The 8,327-nt window shown below is 36.1% G+C and overlaps 1 pseudogene; it reads left to right on the forward strand.

The window, feature by feature from the left end:
* The first annotated feature begins 7,050 nt into the window (after positions 1-7,050).
* LOC126016290 (sterol carrier protein 2-like) lies at positions 7,051-8,034 on the forward strand (annotated as a pseudogene).
* Positions 8,035-8,327: the final 293 nt, after the last annotated feature.

Here is an 8,327-nt window from a genome sequence, read left to right on the forward strand (position 1 = left end):
GCAACTCTATGAAATTTTCAGGTCACTGAAGAAATGAAACAGTAACAAACACATTTTAAATAAGGGCCATTACACATTGCAACTAAATTGTAATCTGAGTGCTTCTATAATATGACTTATATTATAGTATGTGCTGATATGTTTGCTTCTACCTAGTTGTTCTACACTAGCTCTTGTCCTCTTCAATGGACATTTCATAAAATAGTTTTAAACAAGTTAAAGAAGATGAAAACCCTTTGTAGAGTGCTTTGTACTCTATTCATTATAATATAAATGAAGAGGCCATAATCTACCAAACTACCCCTTAAAATGTATCTAAACAGCATTTCTGAGATTCTGTAATTCAGTTCTGAGCATTTTATGAGTTACTTACTCTTTTTCAACTCCTGTTTTTTTCTTCTTAAATTTTTCTTCTTACATCCACAGAAACTTCTTGAAACTTCATAGAAATCCCACCAACTTCTGAGCCTTCCTGGGATTTCCTTCAAAGAAGCTGTCAAAGAAAACAAATTACTGAATAGTAATTTATGTAAAAAAGGAGATTAGAAATGTTTCTTTTAATGATTTGTTGCAATCAGACAAAATATTAAAGGTGAATTTATAAACATAATAACCCTTACTCTTTCCATAATAATCTGCAGACACTACAGCCTTTATAAATAATTTTCTACTCATTAGACATTCAGATCTCAGATCTCTCACTCAATGTTTATTTTAAAATAATTAATTTAAAATAAGATAAATAAATAAATAAAATCATTTAAAATAAGATAACAACAAAAATATCCTAGATCTATCTGTTCCTTGTTCACACAAACTGCAGAGAACAAGGTGGCCTTCCAAATGTCTTCTTTACTGCCCTCTTCAACAGAATGGAGTTTATCTTCTACCTTTTTAGCTTCTTCATCTATTTCCATTACAAACAGACAACCATTCTTTTAATCTTTAAATGCAGTAGAGACCATAAATCTGCCTGCCACATTGGCAGTTCTTGATCTGTCTTGATTTTTATCTGTGCAAGCATATTTTCAAATGTCTTGGTTTTGTGAGGATAATGACATTTACAGAGAGAATGTATAAAAATATTTAGATAATTAAATAATTAGTGTAACTGCAAAGTATCATCCCTGTTTCATATTTTTCCTTTATTTTTGATTGATACTTTTATGTTTTTATAATATTAGTCCAGTTTTTAAAATAGTGTCCTAATTTATAATATCATCACAGTGAAAATAATGTAACTATTGCACTGGAAGAAATCTAGTAGCAAGTTTGAGGCATGAAACCTAACTTCCTTATCTTATTTTCACTTATCCTTACATTTTATTTTAATCTTTCTTACAGAAATAATCTTATGTCATTAACTATCCTCTACTGTTCCTCTGACAAAATAAACAAAAAGAAGTGAATGTATGGTTTCCAGAAAGAACAATAGCAAAAGACAAACCAGAAATAAATGGAAAAAACTGTCACTGTTTCTATACTCCAGGGAAGAAATATAATTAACACGCTCATGCCCAGTCAAGTCTCCCTACTTACATTGATACAAAATTAGATGTTCTAAAATTAAACCTAAAAGCAGTGATGAGAGCCTGGAGAGATAGCACAGCGGCGTTTGCGTTGCAAGCAGCCAATCCAGGACCAAAGGTGGTTGGTTCGAATCCCGGTGTCCCATATGGTCCCCCATGCCTGCCAAGAGCTATTTCTGAGCAGACAGCCAGGAGTAACTCCTGAGCATCGCTGGGTGTGACCAAAAAAATAAATAAATAAAAAGCAGTGATGATCTGATTATAGATAAAGTCAACACTACTGAGAAAGTCATAACATGGGTCAAAGATATGAATATCATCATGCATCTCTTAAATCCTTAAATCTTAAATCCTGCTATATTGATGCCAGGAAAAACAATTCTGCCTCTACTGAAAATTTGGTGGGAGGACCAAAGTCATAGAATCTGGTGACAATCTATTGTCCTTACTAACTCATACCAATCTCATTTCTTAAATATTTTACATATTCCCTAAAAGTTTAGCCAGTCATCTTTCCCTAAGGTCACTTTTTTTAAGCCTTATACTTTCACTGCTCTGTTGCTCATGAAGAATTGGTGCTATTTCTAACTTGCATCTCTGTAGTCATGCTCCCTGTCTCTGCTGGGCTTCATAACGTAAGAGCAGAGTGCTAATGATCTCTATTCAATCTTCTATTCTTAAGAGCAATTTAAAAAGCTGGGCCTGCCTACTGACCTTTCTGAATCCCACCTCCTTTCTGAACACTTCAGCATTATCAAAGCCCTCTCTTGTGAATATTACTGATCCCCACTGACTTTTCTCAACTAAGCACTGTGGTGCCTGGAAATATGCCACAGCATTATTAATATTATAAGAAAGAGGCTTTCCTATTGCTGCATGTTTTTCTCCTGCAATTTCTATCATAACTTTCATTGAAAATATGACTTTGAAGGAACTTTCATGATCAGAATATTGATTAAAAAAATCAGACAAAAAAATCAGACTAAAAATATAATTGGGATCTCTGCTTGGGTTTTTGTAAGAAAAGTCAGTAAATAGTTATGAAGAAAGAAAAATTAAAATAAGATCTAGAAATCACTGGGGAACTTAATTGTATGTTTACTTTTTTAAGATAATAAGAAATGAAGAACACAAGAAAGCACTTTAGTTTTATTTTTTTATAAAATTTTTTAAGCACCATGATTACAAGCATTATTGTAGTTTGTTTTCAGTCATAAAAAGAACACCCCCCATACTCAACAATCAAATAACAGAGTTTAACAGGGTAGAAACTCCAAACACTGTAACAGTCAACAAATACCGAAAAGTAGTGTTCAAAACATATGAAAAAAGAACAACACAAACTCTTGACTACACATTATACCACAAAGAAACCAACAACAGCAGAAACAGCAGCATAGAGAGAACAGGTAGGTAATCAGCCTTCTACCACAAAGGCCCATAATATCCCCCTTAGGGATCTTATACAGAAATACAGGTAAAGAATACCATGGGAAGTCACTGACTCCAACGGAAACATCTCATAACAATATGTCTTCATGCCTTAATCTTACAATATTTAAAATAACCTCTCAGCTTTTCTGTCCACAGGCATTCTTGGATACAAAGGATGGACAAATAAAGATGACATCTCGGGGCTCAGTCACACGAGATACCATACCCGGCTTGCACTACGAGAATGTCCCGAGAAAACTCTTTAACATACACTTTATCTTTAGGTTATGCCTTCTTTTAGGACTTGAAGCACGTGATGAGTCAGACCACCAAAGCAGCAACAGTAACCTACAGACTTACTCATCGAACACATTCAAGCAAACTAGAATTCCCTTGCTCTTTTCTCCTCTCTTCTCGCTACTTTCTTCTTTTTTCTTCTTTTTTCTTCTCCTTTTCTTTTTAATGTATTTTCTCTTTTCTTCTTTCCTGCTCCTTCTATATACTTTCCCCTTCCCCCCCCCCTTTGGATATCCAACTATCCCTGCACCCCCCAACCACATCCAGATTTCCCACTCTATTAAAATTCTTCACCCTCAGTTCTTAATCCATTAGGCATCAAGACTGACCTTCTACCCCAACGAACCAGTATCCAGCACCCAAATGAAGGGACACCCAGTCAAACCCACACCTCATCCCCGCTGTGTGTCCCTCCTTACCAACTCTTCCTAATATGGACTGTTACTTGAAATCGGACTTAGCTCTAAAAGTACCCCCAAAGCAAGAACTCTTCCCAAGACCTTCCTGCCGAGATTCTCTTACCAATCTGAAGAAGGTCAGGGTGCGTGATGAAAAGGCGCTCGGAAACCCACACACCACAAGAAAATCCCAAAAGACAATGGGGAAACTTATACTTCCATCATAAGTATAAGACTTGTACACTGTACCTCTTTACCTGCTTTTCCCCCAAATGTAAGATAGCCTATTGCATCATTTTGTTCCTTTAATTACCCTGTTATTTCATATATATATATATTTATGTGAGCACATATAGTTTTATTTCTATTTTTTTATATTTTTTGGGAGTGTAATCTGTTCTGTTTTCTTCTCTTTACACCCCCAAATGCACCGGCAATATAATGTAGCACCATTTTCCCCTGCAAAGACACAATAAAAAAGGGGGAAATCTTATGTATAAAAATGAGCTCTTATCTACTAGGGATAAGAACTCATATTTGTTTACAATACAGGGACATCTCCCACCCTGAAAATATGTCACATGGACCCAACTTAGACCCCAGGTGATTAGACATCATTCGTCCAGTCTTGAACCCTGGATCCCAGACATAGAAATGACACAGTTCTTCACAACAGCTACAAAAACAAATCCCGTCTGGGACATCCTTCATACTGCTGGGACACCATCAAGTGCCAGCTCTAAAATGATATCCTGACAACGAAGAAAATGCAAACAACTTGACCTAAGAGCAGATTATCCTACCCCACCAGCTAACGATAAGACAAAATCAGAAGACTTGTCACCCATTGGTCTGTCCAAAAGCCAAGATTGTGATCTACAGATGACTGGCTGATAGAACCATGACCGGACTGTATGTATCCTGGGACCAATTAAAAAGCCCTAGTCTAGAGTGTGAGCTATGGCCTGCACAACAACCATGATCTCCATGCTCTGGCATGTTTTTATTTCAAGATCATGGCTTTTATGTGGTGCTTACCTTTATTGTCGGACTGCTCACTGGATATTTTATTTGACACTTCTTTTTGTACTGTTGGAGTCATTCAACTTTTTCCCCTCTGTCTCTCAAACCGATGATGATGAGAGCCTCTAGAAGGACTCTGCCCATTTTTGGTATATTTGATTTTTACCCCAGTTTATTACTTTTTTCTTCTTTAAACAAAACCATGTAACTTTATCTATCTAGTCCCACCTCCCAGTTACAGGAGGAAATAAGGGAGCTACCAAGACCAAACAGGTGTAAGACCACTAAGTAGCAAGTTAGGCATAGAGGAGACCACATATTCTTGCAGCCCAGGGAGTGAGGGAGGAATATATGGGAGGTAGGATGGGAACGGAGGTGTAGGGAGAACAATTCGGTGGTGGGAATCCCCCTGACATTAAGTTAACATGTACCTAAAATATTACTGTCAACAATATGTAAGCCACTATGATCAAAATAAAAATTATATTAATAATAAAAAAGAACACCCGCTTCACCTGTGCAACATTTCCACCACCAATAAGAAAGCACTTTGTATAATTGAGATAGCAAATGTCCCTCAAAGATATTGAGCACTTTATTTTGCTAATTACTGAGGAAAGACATAACTATAACTGTTAGGATGTTTTAAACTGAAAGTATCAGAAACCCAATTTAAATTACTAAAGGAAGTTTATTAGATTACATGGAAGGGAGTCAATAGACAATGAGTAGGACCACAGGAGAGGAAATGATTAGGATTCCAGTTATGTTTGCCCAAGGCCAGAGAGATAGTCCAGTGGTTAAGATACATGCTTTGTACAAAGTGATCCTTGTGCAATTCCTGATATCACATGTGATCCAAATAAATGCCAGTAATGATCCTTAGCATAGAGCCAATAGTAAACCCTGAGCACCACTAGGTGCAGTCCAAGAAATAGAGGAAAATCAATTGTCTTTGCCTATAATTTGCTCATTCATTTTATTTGGATATCTTCTATGCATTTATGTCCCGAGGTTAGCTCTCCTTATGATTATCTTTCATCCTGGAAAATATTTATTTAGTTATACATTGATTTCTTTTAGATGCCCCAAACCTTCTTCTCTACAATTTAATTAAAAATTGAGCTGAAAAGGAAATTTGTAATAAAATAAATAATAATAATCATAACATTACCAATAATAAAAGCATTATCAAATAAACAGTAGCTGAAGATACATTTAAGACCTAAGTCAGAAAGTGCAATTGTCATGTCTGCATTCAGTCTGCTCCATAGACTCACTATATTCTCAAGAGACGTGTTTACAAGTGATGGAATATTATGGGTACACCACCCACACAGATGAAAATGGCAACCTTGGGAGGAGAGGGTGTGCCAAGTCCCTGCCATGCCAAAGCTATACCAGCTGTACCCACTACCCACAACTGCTCCTTGACGGTGACCCAGTTTTACCACTCAACCTTGGAGCTCTACAGAAACCAAACTAACCAAAACTTCAGGTACACCTGTAAGTGTATACATTTAGGTGTACCTGGGCTGATATCACAGGACTTTTTGGAATGTGCAGGCACCCTCTCCCATATCTTCTTGTGCTCCCAAAAATTCTACCAGCCAAAATTAAGACACAAAATCCACATTATTGTACATAAATCTAGGAATTCTTAGAACACACAGTGGCATATACAGCCAATTTTTTAATACAGTCATCCCAATAAAGTAATTTATTTAAAAATTAGACCTAATCCATATCTACAAGGACACTTTAAATTCAAATGTAAAAAGAAAATATCAAATAATACAAGTAATCAAATATAGACAGCAACAAATTCTTTCAAACCAATAATTCCTATAAATATCAATGAACAGAACTTTCCCCAAAACAGCATAGAATAGCAAGATAAGTCAGGTTACAAAATCCAACGCTTGGTTGCATACAAGACCCACTTAAACTCTCATGATAAATATGCTCAGAGTGAATAAATAGAAAACAAACATACAGGATAATGGCAAACAAAAAAAGCAGAGATGGCCATACTGGTTTCCTGACAAAGTTCAAACTGAAAAATAATAAAGATATAGTAGGACATTACATACTGGTTAAGACATCAATACATCAAGATGACTTAATATATATAATGTATATGCACACAATAATGTGTTATATTAATATATTAATATCTGTTATATATCTTATAACACATTAATATGTTCTAAATTTAGGTGCAGCAAAGTTTACAAAACAACTTCTAATAGACCTGAAGACATACATCAATGGTAGCATAATAGTAGTTGAAGACTTCAATCTCCCATTCTCATCATTGGGCAAATCAACCAGACAAAACAGTAATAAAAATTTAAGATTCAAAAGAGACAAGTGCCCGGTGCAAAGGTGATTCTGCAGCACAATCACGGCCTCGGAGGAGCCGTCGTCGTCACGGTCTACAAGATGGGATTTCCCGAGGCTGCCAGAGCTTATCAAATTGAGGATGCTCCAACCAGCTCTGCAGTTGATGGATTTAAGGCAAATCTTATCTTTAAGGAGATTGAGAAAAGGCTTGACGAGGAAGAGGAGCAGTTTGTGAAGAAAATCGGTGGGATTTTTGCCTTCAAAGTGAGGAGTGGCCCTAATGGGAAAGAAGCCACATGGGTAGTGGATGTGAAGAACGGCAAAGGATCTGTGTTCCCTAACTCAGACAAGAAGGCCAACTGCACTACCACGATTTAGGACTCAGACTTGCTGACTCTGATGACTGGGAAAAATGAACCCTCAGTCAGCCTTTTTTCAAGGCAAATTGAAAATCACAGGCAACATGGGCATGGCGATGAAGTTGCAGACCCTTCAGCTGCAGCCGGGCAAAGCAAAGCTGTGAAGAACTAATTCCCTCTTGAGCTGGTTTGAAAATCAAGATGAGCTCTATAGATTATCCCTCCCTCTAGTTCACTGTTGGAATTTAGACTGAAACTACACATTGGCAAATAGCATTGAGATGTGTTTTGAATGGGTGTGTCCAATCTTGTTTTTCCTAACTCTGGGTGAAGTTAACCTTGAATGGTATACTGCTGCTGTGCTGAATTGCATACAACCATGCATTGCGAAGTTAAATATGGTACTTATGGTTTGGGGTAAAATTGAATTTCAGAATAAAATTAGGAACAGCAAAATCCAAAAACTATGTAAACAAAAGCTCTCATTTTGCTTATAAAGTATTTCTAAGGATTATTCTGCTGAAGATCAATTACAAGTTTTCCTTGGGAGAACTAAGGAAGAAAGTGTATAATACCAGTCTTTAGCCACTACTTAGTGTTGTACACTTAATACCTTATACTATTTTTCATTAAAAGTTCTTTTTTAAGGAGAAACCCCCCCACAGATTTTTGCATTTCATGCCAACAGAAACGATATTTTCTTCCCAAATCAAAATAAAGGAAATATGATCAGAGCATGAGGGAAGAAATCTATAGTTAAGCACAGGCCTATTTTTAAAATAAAAGTATTTTTAAATGGATTTCCTTCTTGAAAAAAAAATCAGTGTATTCAAATGATAAAATGCTGTCATTAAAACAAATACTTTGCTTTGAGATGCACAGTTACAAATGATAATATATTAATTCAATTAAATTTGTACAGTTCTTGATCCTTTATTTAA

The sequence above is a fragment of the Suncus etruscus genome, chromosome 8 (genome assembly GCF_024139225.1).
Source record: "Suncus etruscus isolate mSunEtr1 chromosome 8, mSunEtr1.pri.cur, whole genome shotgun sequence".
NCBI classification, from domain to species: domain Eukaryota; kingdom Metazoa; phylum Chordata; class Mammalia; order Eulipotyphla; family Soricidae; genus Suncus; species Suncus etruscus.